Here is a 20218-nt window from a genome sequence, read left to right on the forward strand (position 1 = left end):
CCAAATAAGCTGCCAGACCCCTACAGTCTATAGCAGCAGCCTCCACTCAACCCCCTCAGCACAGCACCAGATACAAGGGTGCCCAGTGGGCCTCAGGGCAACATCAGTGCAGCACCAGGAAATCAGCTAGGGCCTGCAGCCCTTGGCACAAGAAGCCTGAAACAGTGCTCCTTCCACCCCAGAAGTAGAGCTTAAATTTAAAAGAAAAGGAAAAGTCCAAAAAAATGAAGAAGAAACAACAACAACAACAAAATCCAACCACAGAAAGTTATGGTGAAGGGAAGATAAAGAAACAAACTTGGAAGAGGATAGCAATGTAAAAACACCTACGGGCAAAGCCCAAAGAAAAATGGGAAGTGGTTTCATTACTATCAAGAATCACCTACCCAGCAAAATTAAGCATAATGCTTTAAGGAAAAAAAAATTGCTATTCAATGAAATAGAAGGATTTTAAGCTTTCAGCAGGAAATCAGAATTGAACAAAAAATTTTATCTCCAATACCAAGACCCAAGAGAAGCCTAAAAAGGTAAAAAGGGAAAAGAAAACATAGGAGATTCATTTACATCCCTACATGGGAAGATAATACTTATCATTCTTAAAAATTATACCACAAATAGTACAGCTAGAAATAATATATATAGACAAGGGGTACAGGTATAAGGTGAATTTGAGGGAATGAAATAATAAATAATTAAAGGATAAGAAAGAGGAGTACACTAGGTGTAAAAGGAAGGGAAATGTAGAATGGGATAAATTATTTCATAGGAAGAGGGACACAAAACCTATTACAGTGGAGGGAAAGATGGGAAAGTGGGGGATGGGCATGCTTTTAATCCTACTCTCATAAGTATTGGCACAAAGAGGGAATAATATACACAATCAGCTGAATATAGAAATCTATCTTACATGACAAGTAGGAGGAAAGGAAATTAAGCAAAAGGTAGGTAGGGGGACTGACAGAAGAGAGGACAGACCAGGGGAGGTGGTGGACAGAAGAAAAACACTGTTGAGGAAGGATAGGATGAAAGGAGAGAGAGGATAGACAGGAGGAAGAATAGCATGGAGAGAAATATATAGTTACTAATCATAACTGTGAATGTGAATGAAACAAACTAACCCTGAGACACACTCAAAAGAAAAACACACACACACACACACACACACACACACACACACACATAAAGTTAAAGCAAAAAGTTGGAGCAAAATCTTTTGTGCTTTAGCTGAAGTAAAAAAAAAAAAAGGCAGGGGTGACAATCCAGGTCTCAGACATATCAAAAGCTAAAATAGACCTAATTAAAAGAGATATGGAAGGAAACTAAATGTACAATAGATAATTTTGATTATATTAAATTAAAAAATGTTTGCACGAACAAAACCAACGCAACAAAGACTAAAAGGAAAGCAGAAAGCTAGGAAACAATATTTAAAGTAAGTGTATCTGATGACAAATATTTAGAGAACTGAGTCAAATTTAAAAGAATTTGAGCCATTCTCCAATTGTTAAACGCTTGAAGGATATGAGCAAAAAGTTTTCCGATGAAGAAATCCAAGCTATCTATAGGCTTATGAAGAAGTGATCTAAATCACTTTTGATTAGAGAGATACAAATTAAAACAACTCTGAAACAGCACCTCACACCTATCAGATTGGTTAATATGATGAAAAAAATGATAAATGTTGGAGAGGATGTGAGAAAATTGGTACACTAATGTATCATTGGTGTAGTTGTGAACTGATCCAACAATTCTGGAGAGCAATTTGGAACTATGCCCAAAGGGCAACCAAATTGTGCATATCCTTTGTTCCAACAATACCACTAACAGGGCTATATCCCAAAGAGATCATAAAAAAAAAAAATAAGAAAAGGACCTACATGTACAAAAACACTTATAGCAGTCTTTTTGTGGTGGTAAAATATCAGAAATTGAGGGAATGCCCATTAATTGGGGAATAATTGAACAAGCTCTGGTATATGACTATAATGGAATACTATTTTGCAATAAGAAATGCTTAATAGACAGAATGCAGGAAAAAAAAAAACCTGGAAAGACTTGCATGAGCTGATGTAAAGTGAGATGAGCAGAACCAGGAAACATTGTACACAGTATTAGCAACATTGTGTGATGATCAACTATGAATGACTCATTTCTTCTTAGCAACACAATGAGCCAAGACAAGTACAAAGGACTCACAAAGGAAAAGACTCTATACACATCCAGATAAAGAACTGATGCTCTTTGAATGCTGACCAAAGCAAACTATTTTCACTTACTTTATTCTTTTGCATATTTCTTCTTTCACAATTGTGACTAATATGGACATATGTTTTACATAATAGCACATGTATAACGTATATCAAATTCCCTCCCATTTTAGGAAGAGGGAAGGGGAGGGAGGTAGAAAAATTTGGAACTCAAAATCTTGTAAAAATTAATCCTAAAAATTGTCTTGACATATAATTGAGAAAACACTATTAAATAAAGCAAAAATAATTATAAAGAAATTTATCTAAATTAAACATTAGTACAAATACAATGATCAGAGCTGTCAAGTTCCCAAATGGACTGGCCCAAAAGTTACTGAAGTTTTCTTTCATGGAGGTCTTCAACTAGACACTTAATGGGAATCAGCAAGGGACAGGTAGAATAGATTAATTCATGAATGAGTGAATGAATATAACATTTATTTAAAGTCTATACGCAAAGTAGTATATAAAACACTATATATAAGCTCTGTACTAAATACTGTGGATAGAAATAGAAAAGTCAAACAGTCCCTGTTCTCAAGTAGCCTACATTCTGATGTGAAATGCAATACACTGGGATGATTTCATCTGTAAGTCAGATAGAAGAGTTTCATAATCCGTAGGGTATAGTATGAAGCAGATTAGTTTCTGATTCTGTACCATTTGGGAATGTCAAAGACTTTGACCACAAGAACTTCCTTTTCTGAGTCTTGAATAGCTGTGTCTGTAGCACCTGTAGTAACAATTGCCAGTCTGCATCTTCGCAGGGGTTGATTCATAGGATGATGGCCAAGAGAACTAGGTTGAAAGTATTGCTATACCCAATGCCCACAAGTTCAGCTTCCTGGGTTGTTCCCATAATTCACTTTATCAGGCATGAGTGTAATATTTTCCTTTTAACTTCTCTTCCAATTCTGTGATTCCATAAATCTGAAACATATGCAAACTGAATCTTTTAAAATCAAAATTCAACTGGGAGGGGTTATAATTTGAATGAACCCTATTGTGATTTTATCATGTAAATAATCACCTCTCAGTTTCTTGCTCTTTAAAATGAAGAGCTAAATTATCTAATCTTTAAGTTCCTGTTGAATTCTACTATTATATGACTCTAGATCATTATAAATGTGAATTTCTTTATGTTAGGTTTGCTTATAAGCAGCTCTACCAGTTCTTCTCTTTCCTCTCTCTACATTTTATCTAGATTTGTCCCCTGAAATGCAATGTTTTCCTTAGAGCAAAAATGAAGAGAGATTTTTTTTTTGCTTTTTGTTTAGTTATATAATTGTAAAGCTAAGAGTCCGAAAAAGGACAAATCTGACCATTTTTCCTGACTTAATTAACATTGAGCTTTTGTCCACTGTGTGTGGAGCAACAGAAAAGGAATAGTAATAGACACCAATGTCAGACCACAGAATTCAGTCTCAATTACCTAATTTACACATCAAAGCTTTTTTTATTTTCAAAAAGCAATACCAAAATGGCCCTTGAGAATGTGTCTAATGAATGCTTCTTACATCATCACAAAGCTCTCTGCATCAGAAAAGTGACAACAAAAGTATAGTTCAACAAGTTTCAAATGTCAAATTAGGGCCTCTTCAAGACAGGTTCTGCAAAGACCCTATTACCCAAATAACCTTGCCCCTTCACCCCCACCTTACATAGCCGTTTCCACATAAACACATCTAAATAAAGCAATATGCCTCTTTCTTCCTCTCCCCACCCACCCACAAACATAAACACACATGCAATAAATTGTCTTTATACTTTACTCAGTTACACAGCACAAGGTTGTTGATGTTGTTTTTGGCTTCTTTATTTTTCAGAGAGATATTAGCCTAAAACGAGGCCAGATTTGAAGTGATTGGCTGTCTCCCCTCCTCTATAGACTAATTCATTCACTACCTACAACGAGAAAATCAATCACATTTCCTGGGTTACGTGAGAGGAACTTTTTGAGTCAGATGTATTTCAAATATACCTAAGGTAAGGCAATTCAATGATTGAGAGTGAGAGGCATTGGGTGGTAGTCACATTCATGAAAATGTTGAAAATAAGCAGATATTTTTAGGTATATTGATTCAAGACTATTATCTTGGATGATAAAATCTATACTCATTTTCCCTAAATACTAAGAAGTCTTTTCTGCATTACTTTTGGGGAAATTATGGAAACAATTACTACATTGTAATATAAAGTACTGTATTTGCATTTTAATGCTTCAAATTGTGACTATCTCCCTACAATTTCATATTATATGTGCAATGTCTAGGTGTGTATAAGAGACTACTGCTTTAATTGAAGGTAAGTTCTTTTAAGTCTTTAAAACATTTAAGTCTTCTTCATGGTAGCCCAATCATAAAGCATTCAATTTAAGAACTTCCTGCTAAAATTTGTTGTTTAAATGAAAATTGTCTAATTAACCATCACAAATTGTATTACTCCAACCTTCTAAATAAGGAAATCAAGACTTTTGGTTTTCTGTCCCACATAGGATTTAAAAACAACCCAGTGACTAGGAGTCCTTGTAAAAGAATGCTTATAGTATTTTTTTGTTTTTTTGGTTTGTTCTACTTCAACAAATATTCATCAGACCCTTACTCTTTGTGAAAAATTGTGCTAGTCATTGAAGTGATGATGAAATCATGCTTCCCTGACAGAATGGATGTTATAGTCTCACTTGTGGGGAGGAATAATATGTGCACAAGCATATATATATAGTACTGAGAAGACCCACAAGATGGAGAACTATATATTTTATTCAATTTTTATGAATCCTCAAAACTTTCACCAAGAGAAATTATGTACCAGAGGTAGAATCACAACTGACTCCACAGTCCAGCATACTGGAAGCCTAATAACTTAATAAACATAACTAAGAGTAAAGAATTCTAATCCTTAAAGCATTCATTCAGCATCACCATCCCTAATAGTCCCATGATCTGGAAATGTATACAACCAATATACCATCCCTTCTGGTTCTGCTCTGGGATATATTCATCAGTAACTGTTGCAGTTCCAGTCTTTGATTTCTCTGGATTTTTTCTATCTCTTGGTGCTATGCTTTGTTGGTAGTATGTAGAAATGTTTAAGATTTATTTGGGTTAATTTTATAATTTACAATTTTGCTAAATTTGTTAAATGTTTCAACTAGTTTTTTTTAGTTGATTATTTAGGGTTCTCTTATAAAATCTATCATCTACAAAGAGCAAAAATTTTGTTTCTTCATTGCCTCTTTTTAGTTCTCTAATTTATTTTTTCTTGTTTTATTATTATAGTTAACATTTTTGTACAATATTAAGCAATAGTGGTGATAATGGACATGCTTGCTCCATGCCTGACTTTATTGGGAAGACTTCAAATTTCTCCCCATTTCTGATAATGATTGCTCTTGGTTTTAGATAGGCACTACTTATCATTTGAAGAAAGACTCTATTAATGTCTATGCTTTCCAATGTGTATATGTGTGTTTGTGTTTAATTTTTAGTTGTTTTATTTTTAATTTATGGAATAAAACAAGCATTTCTATAACATAATATAATACAAACAACTTGTTATTCCTTTTATATAATAAAGTCATCATGTAAATTTTCTTTTCCTTTTTCCCTCCACCCTTCCCTAGAGATGGCTACCATTAGACACAAATATGTATATATATGTAAAATCATTCTATACAAATTTCCATTTAGCTATTTTTCCTCTGGACATAGATAGTGTCTTCAGTAAGGCCCTACCTGCATGACCCAATCTCTAGCACAAGCCACCAGCAAGCCCTTGACTCCATTGCTGACCAGTAATGAAGCCTTTCCCTGGCTGGCCAACCTCCAGACCCTGCCCTGGGGCCTACCAGCAGAAAGACCCTGTTTCCATAGTGACCTAGCAGCAGGGCCCCACCCCTGTGGCAGACCAATAACAAGATCTCTCCTCCAGGGTCAGTCACCAGAAAGACTCTGTTACCACAGCAACACATCAGAAAGGCCCCATTCCTGGACCAGACCAGCAGCTAAACTCCACACCCGGAGGAGGACAACAGGGAGGCCCCACTCTGAAGTACAGGCCTAACATCCAGAGAAAGCAAGCAGCTAAGTCCTGAAGCCCAGGGAAAGGCAGCAGTAGGACCCAGAGCCCTAGCACAAAATAAATAAGTAAATAAACAAACAAACAAATAAATAAATAAATGAATAAATAAATGCATGAATAAGTAAATAAATAAATAAGTAAATAAATAAATAAATAGATAAAATAAAAACAGTAAGTACAAAAAAGGGCAGAGAAATGAGCAAAAAATAAAAAAAAACAACAACAAGGGCTTTATTATAGAAAGTTGCTATGGTAATAGGGAGGCCCAAGACATGAACTTAGAAGAGGACAATACTGTAAAAATGGCTGCATGTGAAGCCTCAAAAAAAATGTAATTTGGTCTAAGTCCCAAAAAGAATTTTTGGAATAGCTTAAATAGTTTTAAAAGCAAATTAGAGAAGTAGATGAAAAAATGGGAAAAGAAATGAAAGTAATACAAGAAAATCATAAAAAGACCCATTGGCATTATAAAAGATATACAAAAATTTACTGAAGAAAATAACTCCATAAAAAAATAGGATTGGCAAAATGGAAAAGCAAATACAAAAGCTCACCAAGGAAAAGAATTTTTTAGAAATTAGAATTTAACAAATGGAAAGTAATGGCTCTATGAGACATCGAGATATGAAAAAAATGTTTAAAAAAAACAGAAGAAAATGTGAATTTCTCATTTGAAAAACAAGTGATTTAGAAAATAGATCCAGGAGAGATAACATAAGAATTATTGGACTACTTGAAATCCAAGATAAAAAAAAAGCAAAACAAACAAGCAAATAAAAAAAAATAAACAACATCTTTCAAGAAATTATCAAAGAAAACTGCCCTGATGTATTAGAACTAGAGGGCAAACTAGAAATTGAAAGAATTTGCTGATCACTGCCTGGAAGAGATCCCAAGATGAAAACTCCCAGGAACAATATTGCAAATTCCAGAACTCACAGATCAAGAAGAAAGTATTATAAGCAGTCAAAAAGAAACAATTCAAATATCGTGAAGCAACAGTCAGAATTACAGAGGATCTAGCAGTTCCAAATTGAAAAGCCAGAGAATAAGAAATACCAGAAGGCAAAAAGGAGTTATGTTCACAAGCAAGAATCACCTACCCCAAAGGATTGAATTTAATCTTTCAGGGGAAAAAAAATTTAAAAAATGGAGTACTTTCCAATATTTGTAATTAAAAGACAAGAGCTGAATTTAAAACAAAACAAAACAAACAAATAACAAAAAAACAAACAAAAAAAACCTGACCTCCAAATACAAGACTCAAGGGAAACATGAAAAGGTCAAAATGAAACAAACATATACCACAAAGTGTTCAACCATTCCCCAATTAATGGACATCCCTGCAATCTTGAGTTCTTCATCACCACAAAGAGGTCTGCTATAAATGTTTTTCCCTTACGTCTTGGGAAACAGACTTAGTAATGGTATTGCTGGGTTAAAGAGTTTCATAACTATTTGGGCATAGCTCCCAATCTCCTCTAACATCTGCTTTACTTCTAGATGTCTAACCCTGGGCAAGTCACTTAACCCTATTTGACACAGTTCCTCATCAGTGAAATGAGCTGGAGAAGGAAATGATAAAGCACTCTAGCATCATTACCAAGAAAACTTCAAATGGGGTTATGAATAGCTGTATATGACTGAACAACAACTGCCTTCTTTTATCTACCCTCCCTTTCATCATTCCTTCCTTTTCCCCTTCTACTTCCTTGTTGGATAACATAGATTTCTGTTTCCAATTGAGTAAGTATATGCATTTTCCCTCTTCGAAAAAATTTAATATGAGTGAGGTTCAATCATTGCCCATTTCTCCCCACCATATTACTCCTTTAATTTAAAAGCTCTTCTTTCATGTCTCTTTTGTGTGAGACTTTTCCCCAAATCCTTTCTCTCCCTTTCCTCTTCTCCCAGGGCATCCCACTTTCTTGCCTATCAAATTTTTACTTCATAAAAGAAACCCAGGAATTTTATGAACACAAGTAAAAATTACTTTTTGCACAAATAAAGTCAGGTCTAAACATTTTGAAAATATTTATTGCTCATGTATAGGCTGAGTCAAAATATGTCCAAGCTATTAGAAGACAAAATAGAAAATTTTAATAATAACATTTAAGAAAAGGAAATAGAATTAGCAGAAAGGGAATAGAAATGAAAAGGAAAATAAAATCTCACAGTCCTGATGAATTTATAGGAAAATTGAATCAAATGTTTAAAAAGCAAATAATACCAGTACTGTGCATATTATTCACAAAGAACCTTGGAAAGAAAACTCTTTATCAAACTTTTTATGTGAGATGAAGATAGTTTTAGTAACAATACCAGGAAAGGCTAAAGTGAAGAACTATAGAACAATATTATTAATAAATATTGATTTAAAACATTACATAAAATTATTTCGAATAAACTATGGCAATTCATCTGGCAAATCATCCACTGTGATATTTCATTTTTACCAGTGATTCAAGTGATTAAACGTTAGGAAAATAATCTAACAGTTAATCCATATTAAAAACAAAAAGATCTAGATTCACAGAAGTATCATAATAGATGCAGGAAAAGGTTTTTGAGAAAATACACTATGCATCTGCACTAAAAATTCCTATAAATTCAACACACAGGGAACACCTTTTTTAATAATAAAGAAGTATATGTCTTAGTTCATATGTAAGCATCATGTGCAATGGGGATACACTAGAATGTTTCCCAATAAATAAAGGAATAAAGGAAGGATACTCACTCTCATCACTTTAATTTAATATAATTTTAGAAATTCTAACTATACTAGGAAGATGAGACAGGCTGTTTAGTGGTTGCTGAGGTAGAACTACATAGTTCATCCAATAGACACCAAGTAGTCAAACTGAGTGTCATTCTTTTTCCTTTCTTTCATTATGTCTAATTTGGCAGCTGAATGGATTAGAGAGACAAATTCTATATTCCTTTCAATTTTGGGAGGTCTCAAGCCTCCTCATGCAGAGACCCAAATGGACTTCTGTTCTGAGTCTTTGCATTTGGTCTTTCTTGCATTTAGGTGAAAGAGTGTTAAGTATAGATATGACCTTATGCATATTGGAATATATGTATGTGTATCTATCTATATCTATATCTATGTATGTATATAGTGCTTTAACTGCCTCTGGTACTCTCTACTAGTAGATGAAGCAACAAATTTGGAGCCAGGAAAATCTTAGTAGAAATTTTGCCCCAGATATTGACTAGTTTTGCAACCAAGGCAAGCCACATAAACTTTCTGAGCCCCAGTTTACTCACTTGAAAAATGAGAGGTTTGGATTAGATATCCTCTAAGGTCTCTTCCACTTAAAGTTATAGTTCTTTTATCTTATATTGCCTGAAAACCGTGATGAATCTAAAACTCCAGCACACTATAATTATTGTATACAACAATATAAACATCTGCTGATGAGTCCAGTAAAGCTGGAATGCTCACCTTTCCTTTTTTCCCAATAAAGGACCTTCTCTCTAGACCCAGGGGAATAAAAATGACCACACTGAACATAGGACTGAAATTATTTTTCTTACCTGACTATCCTATATCTCATAGGTCCTAGCAGAATCACTTAGAGCCTAGGTTTGGCTCCTGTCTATAGTTTTCCTAAAAAGAAGGAAAGAAAATTACTATGGTGCTGAATAAAGAATGTATAAGACAGCTATTTATTTTCTCCACACTTAGGAAATACTTAATATCAGAGATTCACAAATAAACATTTGATTTAAAACAGAACAGAACAAAAACCTCATATAAGTTGCAAACAGCTTATAACAACTACCATATATTGTAAGTATAAGAAATTCCTCTACAGACTGATCTCTGGACTTTATATGGCACAGAAAGGTCTTTAATCTTATAAGCTCACTCTGCTCTTCGATATCATACATCAGAACTGTGACTGGATCTTTCCCCCTAAAATGTCCATTTGTAAAGCTATCCAAGTCAAATTTTCATTCCACTCCTGGCTGTACTCCTGACTCTCTGGACTTTCTCCAACTTGTTCCCTTAAAGAGTAACTTTATTTCTCTCCCCTCCCCACAGATTTTCAAATTCCTTTTATGGGTTGTATTCCTCCTGGGAAAGGGGACAGTTATTTTTTGTGCTTATGTTTTTATTTCTAGTACTTAGCACAATTCTTAGCACAAAATAATTGGTCAATAATTGTTTATTGACTTGTCTTAAATTCTCCTAAGGAAATGATGATTAACACCAAACAATATGAGACATTTCATTTGATAGTTAAACCAGCTATTCACTTCAACTGGGCTCTCAAACGTTCGAAGAGAAGCTAGGATTTGAGGTTCTCTTGCTGGCTGTCTTCTCCAAATGCATAGGTTCAGAATACTTTTCTTATGGCTATTTAACTCTGAGTGAAGTACCCAGGATAACCTAACCTCTTGTACTCACATGGTTACCTCCAAGTCTGGAAATACACTTTTAAAGATTGCTGCTTGGTCACTTACACTTACGAAAGAAAGGAAACCTAAGACCCAGTTCCAGAATCTCCTATGTTAGATTTGTCTTCTCCAGCATGTGTTCATGGTTATCATGTTGCTGGACTTTGGGACTGGCAATCCCTCCCCAAGCCCTTACATTTTACTAAATTCTCAAATATTACTGCTTGTTTTTATTCTGGAAAAGTCATGACCTAATTCACAGAAAATAAAGGAAAGGGAAAAATAAAACAAAGCTTATTCTATCAGGGTAAAATCTGATTCCAAAAGAAATCTCAAACAGGAGTATAGGACCTATGATTGATCAGAACACAGGTGTCAAATACTCAGCTACAGAATTCAGGCTGCTGAGTGTGGTCTAAAGTAGATTTAAATGAAATTAAATAAAGTGGATTTAAATTTAAATTTAAAATATTTAACAAAATAAAAAATACAATAGAGCATAGATAATGTTAATATGTTGTTTTCTAACAATATGCTCCCCACAGGGATCTTTATGCATGGTTTAGTTGTTCCTGTTTCTCTCTGACTTTGACACCATTGGACTAGAAGTCACCTCTCTAGTTTCATGTGAGAAACAAAGATGTACAGGGTGAAAATTCCTCTGCAGTACTCCTATAAATAGGACATCTAGAATTTCTCCAGTTATCTTTGAGACACAAAATGAATGAGAAATGAAGGTCTAAATGGAACAGAATATGCATGGGATATCCTGAAACAATCGATCATAGCAGCATAGTGTTTGATAAACCCAAATAAACCAACTGCTGATATAAGAACTCCCTGTTGATAATTATTACATGAAAAAATGGAACATAGTCCTACAGGAATTGAGGTAAGCTCAACATTTTATAACAAACGACTTTCCAAATGGATATGTTACCTGAAAGCATATAACAAAAACGAGGAGGAAGGAGACACATTTCTCATTTATGGATAAGGGGAGATGGTAAACAAGGTCTGTAACAATCACAAAAGAAATAAAATAAAAAATCCCAATTGCATGAAATCAAAAATGCTTCTACAAGATAAAATAAATTCACTTACATTAGGAAGGAAAATGGTTAATTGTAGACAAAATCTTCCCAGTAAATTTCTCTGATAAAGAGTTAATAGCCAAACTGTATACAAAATTAATGCACATATATGATATCATTAGTCATTACTTAATAGATAAATGCCAAAGGAGTATGGATAGATAATTCTCAAATGAACAATTGAAAGATATCTGCAAAAATATGATAACTCACTTACAATCAGAAAAATGGCAAGTAAAAAATGTATGAGGTTCTGTTTCACAGCAATCATATTGGTAATTGTGACAAAAGAAGAACATAGCAATTGTCAGAGGGTTGAGAATAGTCACACTAATGTATTATTTGTGGAACTATGAATTAATTCAATTATTCTAAAAAGCAATATGGATCTCTAAACAAAATTTACTATACTATACTTACCTTTTGACACAGTGATACTATGACTATGCATATAGAGCAAGAGGTCAAGGATACAGAAAAAGACCCCATATATGTACAAGAATATTTAGCAGCCCTTTTAAAAGATAGTAGCAAAGAAATGGAAACAAATAATGGTATGTGTACATAATGGAATTTTATTACAATATAAATAATGAATATGACAAATTCACAAACCTGTAGGAAAAAATATATGAACTGTTGCAGAGTAAAATGAGCAGAACCAGAAAAATAAAGGTTGTGATGATCAAAATAATATTGTGAATGAAACCAACTATGGAATACTATACAATATAGAACAAAACATTAAGTAATTATGACTTCAAAAGACTCTTTACAGAGATTATGATGAACTGAATATAAAGAATGAGGCTTGCATACTCAGACATGGTTAATATTTTTCTTTCACTTAGAATATATTTCTTTTTTTTTTTTTTTTTTAGGTTATTGGGGTTAAGTGACTTGCCCAGGGTCACACAGCTAGTGTCAACTGTTTGGTCTAAGGCCAGATTTGAACTCAGGTCCTTGTGACTTCAGGGCCAGTGTTCTATCCACTATGCCACCTTGCTGCCCCAAAATATCTTTCTTTCTTACAGGGGAGAGAGTTGAAATGTAGGTTATTTGTTAGTGGTTGACATAAAAAATAATAAAACAATATTAAATGAACAGAAGAAACAAGACTTATTACCATGTTACAATTACATGTAATATATCTGTACACGCACATATGCATTCCTTAAAAATACTGTATGAGATAGAAACTCACAATTATTTTTTATAATCATCTTTCCCATTCTTTGTACCTTGATTTTTTCTGATTATTGGTGATGGCCAAGTTTGTCATAGAGAAGAAAACATAAATTTAATCAGATTAATCATAAATGAAGCCAATTTCATAATAATGCATTCTTTCCTAATGGTCATTAGCCATTTCTTTACTGACATGTCCTAGAATTTTCCTAAATATAGAAATCAAAATCACTGACTTACAGTTTTCAAAATGTGCAAACTTTTTTTTTGGTAAAATTGGGAAATTTTTCCTTTTCTAGTCTTGGGTTAAATTTCTGATTGTCCACAAACTTTCATGTATGACTAGTAATGGTTCAGCCGCCAAATGTTTCAGTAACCAGAATATAATTCATCTGGAATGACTTGAATTCTTACAAATTCTAACTGTCTGCTTACTTATATCCAAAACTGATTTCCTGTTAAGTCTTTCTGGTTTTGTCATTTTGTCATTTACAGTGTGGTATCCATTCTGCTTTAAAAAAAAAATAAAAAAGAGAATCCAATACCTCTTCCTTCTTTCTATTTTCAGATGAGGTTTCTTAGACCTGAAGAGTTTAAGAGACTTGCTTAAACTTATATGGTGAGCAATAACGTCAGACCAAGTACTAGGACACTTGTATAGAGCTCCATTTCCCTAAACTAGTGTCCTTTCCATTGCACTGTTCTCTGTTTTAACTGAGCTTCTTATTAGACTGGAAGCTCAGAGAAGATAGGTGAATAATAAGGATGGTTACTAGTATTTTTATATAGCTTTAAGGTTTTCATGACACTTTACAAATATTATCTCATTTGACCCTTACAACAATACTTAGAAGTAGGTGCTATCATTATCCTCATTTTTACAGATAAGGAAACTGAGACAGACAGAGGTTATGTGAGTCTGGATTTGAATTTAAAACTTCTTGACTCCAGGTCCATTAATCTATCTACTACTCCATTTAGTTGTCTCTTGTGTGAAGCATAACCCTGCGTATTGTTTAATAAGTAGATATTTTATTAAATATCATATTACCCATGGTGCCATAACAGATTTTTCCAGACTACTGCTCTACCATTTCCATTTGAGAACAATAAGATAGATGTGAAAGCAATGGGCTGCTCTAGATTAACAGACCAGTGTTAGTTTTAGACAGTAATATTAAAATTTCATTTCTCTCTAAGGCCCATGAAGTGGACCCATTTGCAGGTTTGAGTATTTTCCTTGTACTTAATATGCCTTTACTGATTAAAATTTGTTTAAGAAAGAAAATGCACAATTTTATTCATTATTATCCCTAGATTATTACTCCTAGCACACAGACATCAGACCATGTTAAAACAACCTCAACAATGATTGTCTAATAAATGATAAAAATGTATCACAGGGAAGTGATACTATGGGATGAATTCAAATCTTTCTTCCCCCTCCTCCCTTGTGGAAGAGGCAGAGCTGAGTCTCATCAATGCTTCACCTGCCTACACTATGTAACTGTCCTTCCTCACCTAAGAGGCTAGAGATATAATCAAGTATATTATGTTTAAAGAGACAACTCACTTTTATGCCAGTGGGTAATAACAATACCCCTCAGGTCCATGTAGCACCTTTTTCTGCTATTTTATGAAGCCCAAATCAAATGGAAAGTTATTTTTAAAAATATTAATATTATAGAACTTTCATTAGGAAAATTCCTAACAAGCCAGAAAGAAATTTTGACTCTTGCCCTCATTTAATTTTATTTTTGTGCATTTCCTGATAATCCTTAAATTCTTTATAATTGAAGCAAAATTGGAATGCAGGAAATGCTTAAGTAAAAAAAAAATGTGAGTGTATTACAGTGCCTATCGCTAAAGAGACACTAAGAAGTGAATCTGCATCAAAAATTTCCTTCAGTCCTTGAAAAGGAGTTCTCTGTCTTCAGACACTGGTAGGTACCTGACAGCCCATGTTGATCTCTCTCTTCTCTGTTCATCTACCCTTTTCAGTTTCTTCTTTTGCTTGTTGCTCCTATGCTACCCATTCTTTCAAGCTCAGTTTATTAATTCCCAGATGGGGCTTGAGAAGCCTCATATTACCCTTCTTCCCCTAGACCCACCAATACTTATGTGTTTTCTACTGCTCAATTCACATAGTCTTAGCTCTTTCAGTTTCTTTTCTATCAGACAGACTGTAATTTATTTATTTATGTATGTATTTATTTATTATAGCCAGGCAATGGGGTTAAGTGACTTGCCCAGGGTCATGTAGCTAGTAAGTGTTATGTGTCTGATGCCAGATTTGAACTCAGGTTCTCCTGAATCCAGGGCCGTGCTCTATCCACTGCACCACCTAGCTACCCCCATAATAATAACTAGTAGGCATTACTCTTTTGGTTCAAAGATTTGATAGTTTAAATTTCTTTAGGACTGAGAAACAGTATTTGTGCCTCTGAACTACAAATACCAGAATGCCAGTCAATTTTCAAAGCACCATTACAAAAAGGAGCTAAAACAAGAAAGATATACCAGCAATTCAAACAACTAAATTTTTTTTTAAGTTCTTATCTGCAAGAAGGTCCAAAAACATAAACCAAGCAGTGCTTGTTCTCAGAGTTGACATTTTAATGAAGGGTTACAGCAATGTGTGCTGGAACCAGATCAAACCAGCTGGTAAGAACCAGTTAAATTTTCATTGTGAGCATTTATATCTTGGAAATCAGAAAGTGCTATAAATTGTCTTGATTTATCATATTATTGATCGTCTAGACTTAGGAAAGTGATGGAGAAGCTGGTAATGATTCATACTGAATTTTAAAGTGTGCCATGAGTACATCCCACCACTGCCTGCAAAGAACTAGTTATTAAACAGGTACCAGCACATCAATAAAAACATACACAAATAAACACAGTTAGGAATACGGCCAAAGAGAGACAGAGAGAGAGAACAGCAGCTACTTGGGAGAGTCAAATATGCCTTCATACTCAAGTGGTACTGAGTCTAATGCCCTTTTCAGCTTGAAAATTATGACTCAGCCTACCATGGTATTCCCAGTTTGCCTAGGACAGTGCTGAGCACACAGGGATCATTGAAGATAGGGTTTCCATTTAAACTACATCACCAATTTTATTTTTCTTTTTTAACTGTGTATACAATCTATAGACCATTCACTTTTCTTATTCTTTTTCCCTCCCACTAGATGAGAAATTACCGAGGCTATCCGGTGTAGCAGACAGTGTACAGGATTGTCACTCAAGTATGACTTTCTTTACCATCTTGTTTCTTACTCTCACTTGATAATATTTGAAAATGATTTTTAAAAATCACTCAGTTTCTGGCAACCTCCAAAGTCAGTAAGCTTTATATTTCTCCCCAGTACAATGCAAGATCCTAAATAGCAAAGACTTATTCTTTTTTTATTATTTGTCCCCATTAGCTAATTCAGTAAGAACATATATGTGTTCAAGTCTCTGTGTATGTGTGTTGTGACCAGACCTATGATTTCATTGAGTTCTGATCAATGCAGATCGGTCAGTTAATGATTATATATTAAGTGCTCACTAAGTAGTACAGTGGATAGAGTAACACACCTGGAGTCAGGAAGACTCATCTTCATGAGTTCAAATCTGGCCTCAAACACTTACTAGCTGTGTTACTCAGAAAAGTCACTTAACTTGTTTCAATTTTCTCATCTATAAAATGAGCTGGAGAAGGAAATGGAAAACCATTACAGTGTCTTTACCAAGAAAATCCTAAATGAGGTCATGAAGACTCAACATGACTGAAATAACAATGCGCCAGATACTGTGCTAGCACAGGGCATACAAAGAAAGACAAAACTACCATCATCCATGCCTTTAAGAAACTTACATTCTAATGGGAAAGATCACATGCAAATAGCTATATATGACATTTACAATGAAATTAGAAGGTAATCTCAGAGGGAAGGCATTAACAGTGGAAATGGAAGGAGACATCTTGTAGAAGGCAGGCTTTGATCTGAGTCTCAAAGGACAAGGAAAACAGGAGGCAGAGAGAAGGGAGTGCATTCCAGGTATAGCGGAAAGCTAGTGAAAAGGCCCAGAGCTAGAGATGGACAACGTTGTAAGATGAACAGCAAGTGGACTAGTATAGCTTTATCCTAGAATATACAGAGAGAAGTAAAGTGTTAGAGGATAGGAAAAGTAAGAAGATGTCAAATTATGAATGTCAAGTAGAGCATTTTATATTTGAACATGGAGGTAATAGGGAGCCACTAGAGTTTATTAAACAGAGGAGATGACATTGTGAGATCTACTCTTTAGTAAAAATTAATTTAGCAGCTGAGTAGAAGCTGTAGTGGGGAGAGGACTGAAGCTGGGATAAAAAGGAGGTGACTTCAGTAGGATAGATGATGAGAGCTTCCCTCGGGAAAAGGTGGCTGGGTAGATAGAGAGAAAGGGACATAAATGAAAAGTGTGAAGAAATGATAAGATGTCTTCAGATTGGATATGTAGAGTGAATGAAAGAGAGAAGTCTAGAATGAGGCCAAAATTGTGAGCCTAGGTGACTGAAAGGATTAGGATGTCCTCAACAGTAAAAAAAAAAATGTGCGGAGCAATGGGGAGAGGGAGATAATAAATACAGCTTTGGACATATTGATTTTGAGTTGCCAATGAGACATTGTCTGAAATGCCCAAAACACAATTTTAATGTAGGACTGGACCTCAGCAGAGACACAAGTTTTAGATATAATCCTCTCCCTAGAGTTGCTAGTTGATACCAGGAGATTTAATGATATCATCAAGTGAGAGAGTATAAAAAGAGAAGAAAAGAAGGATCAAGAGAGTGCCTTGAGGAAAACCAGGGATTGGTGAACATGGCCTGCATGAAAGATCTAGCAAAGGAGACTGAGAATGAGCAATAAGGTACATAAGAAGAGAACCAGGAGAGAGTAGTGTCATGAAAACCTGTTTAGGAAAGAATATGTATGAGCAGAAGATGATTAAGTTTCAAATGCTTCAGAAATGTTAAGAAACGTGGAGATTGAGAAAAGTCCACTATATATGGCAATTATGAGATCATTAGTAACTTTGGTGAAAGAAGTTCAGCTGAATGATAAGGTCAGAAAATAGATTTCAGAAGATTTAAAAGAGTCAAAAGAGGGGCTTTCTCAATGAGTTTATTCAAGTAAAGAAGTAGAGATATAGGAAGATAATTAGCAGTGTCAATCAGATTATGAAATTTGCTTTGTTTTGGTTTGGGTTTTGTTTTTATAGAGGTAATACATGGGTATATTTGTAGGAAGGTGGCTAAAAGCCAGTAGAGATTGATTTTTTTCTGAATTTTATTACCCCAAGCTTCAGTCATTCTGACTTCTTTCCCCTGGAATGGCCCACTTTGACCCATTCTTCTTTGAATCCTACTCTTCCTTAAAATTTCAGCTTTATCCTTCCTGAAACATTGTCAAATTACATTATTTGAACCACTCTGTCCTCTGAACTACAGCATTAAACAACCACACAAATTGGTAACAGTTCATTCAGTTCTCCAATTGACATCTTTTTCTTTGTTCTTTTTCCCCAGTTGCACTATAAGTTCCTTTAGGGTAGATCCTATAAGATCATAGTTCTAGAATTGGAAGGAATCTCAGAGGCCATATTAATAATAACTATAATTAATAACATTAATAACTCTGCATCTTCATTTTACAGATAAGTAAACTGAGGCACATGAAGGGACTTTTCTAAAATACCACAATTAGCAAATGTTAAAAGTAGATTTTGAACCCAGGTACCTTGGTTCCATAGTCAATGCTCTTTCCAATGTAAACTACATTGCCCCCTTTATAGTATACATATCTGTGTGTGTGAGTGTGTGTAGATAGAGAGATCTATTTGTATGTATGTGTATATGCATGTGCATATACATATATGTATATATATGTGTATGGAAATATCTATTTTTTGTCTTGCCTCTAGTGCTTAACACACTGATGATCTCTCACTAATTAATATTAGAGATGGATGAACCTTAGATCTAGTTCTGATTCCTGATCTCCTTTTACTAAGAGGGGAAACTATCCAGAAAGAGTAAATAAGTTGCTCAACATTTAAATCACCAAACATTCATTAAAAGTTTATTGGGTTCAGTTCATTTCCCTGAATGATGGGAAAGAAAACAAATTTAGATAACAAAGCTCCTGTTTTTATGGAGCTTAGGTCTAATGTGAAATATGACATGCTCAAATAATTATGATAAACAACATTCGTAATAAATATGCTACAGGTCTGGTAAATAAAGTGACACCTGGGATTGGCTAAGGAAGGTTGATATTGACAAGGGGAAAAGAGGTATCAGTAAAGATTTTGTGGAAGTAGTCTAATTTAAGTTGAGTTTCAAAAGATGACTAAAAATTCCATAGGCTAAAAGGAAAAGGGAAGGTATTTCAAGCATAGGAAATGATTAAAGCTTGGAGGCAGGCCATCATAAGGGAGAGATTCTTTAGGCTATTCTAATCCAGTTTGGCTGGTAGCATAGCAGGAAAGTGTGATATGGAGACCCTCAAATGCCAGGCAGAAGGTCTTGAGTGTCAGGAAAGTTCATGGGACTTCTCTTAGTAGGGGATAGGGAGATACTGAATATTTATGAACCCAGTAGAAACTTACATTTGCATCTGCTTACACTTACACATAGAGTATTATCTTGGCAGCTATATGAAGGATGAATTGGAGGGAAGATACATGTTAGAATGAAGGTGAGTGCTATTGAGGATCCACATTAGAACAATAACATTTTGAAACTAGTTAATGACACAGCTGAGACTAGGTTCCTATCTCCTGACTCCTAGCCAAACACATTTTTTTCCTGATTAACATATTAAGAGCCACACAAACATCCTAGATTGTCTCAATGTCATTCTAACATTCTGTAAAGGAATATGTACCACAGGAATTCTAGTCAGAACCATAGTAGGGTTCATTCATTCATTCATTCATTCATTCATTCATCACTATCAATCATCATCAGCAGCAGCAGCAGCATTTTGTAGGTTTTCCTTCTCCATGATGTTTAATGGAAAAAATCAAAAGTTGAAGAGAGTTGAGACACATTTTTCCAATTGTTCATTGCATTGCTGATTTGGTTACTTGAAACTGCCTCACTATGGACATAGGGACAACAGAGATCCAACCAAGAAGGAAAGTGATCAATGAAGACAGCATGAA

The sequence above is a fragment of the Phascolarctos cinereus genome, unplaced genomic scaffold (assembly GCF_003287225.1).
Source record: "Phascolarctos cinereus isolate Bilbo 61053 unplaced genomic scaffold, phaCin_HiC Scaffold_5;HRSCAF=322, whole genome shotgun sequence".
In the NCBI taxonomy this organism is placed as follows: domain Eukaryota; kingdom Metazoa; phylum Chordata; class Mammalia; order Diprotodontia; family Phascolarctidae; genus Phascolarctos; species Phascolarctos cinereus.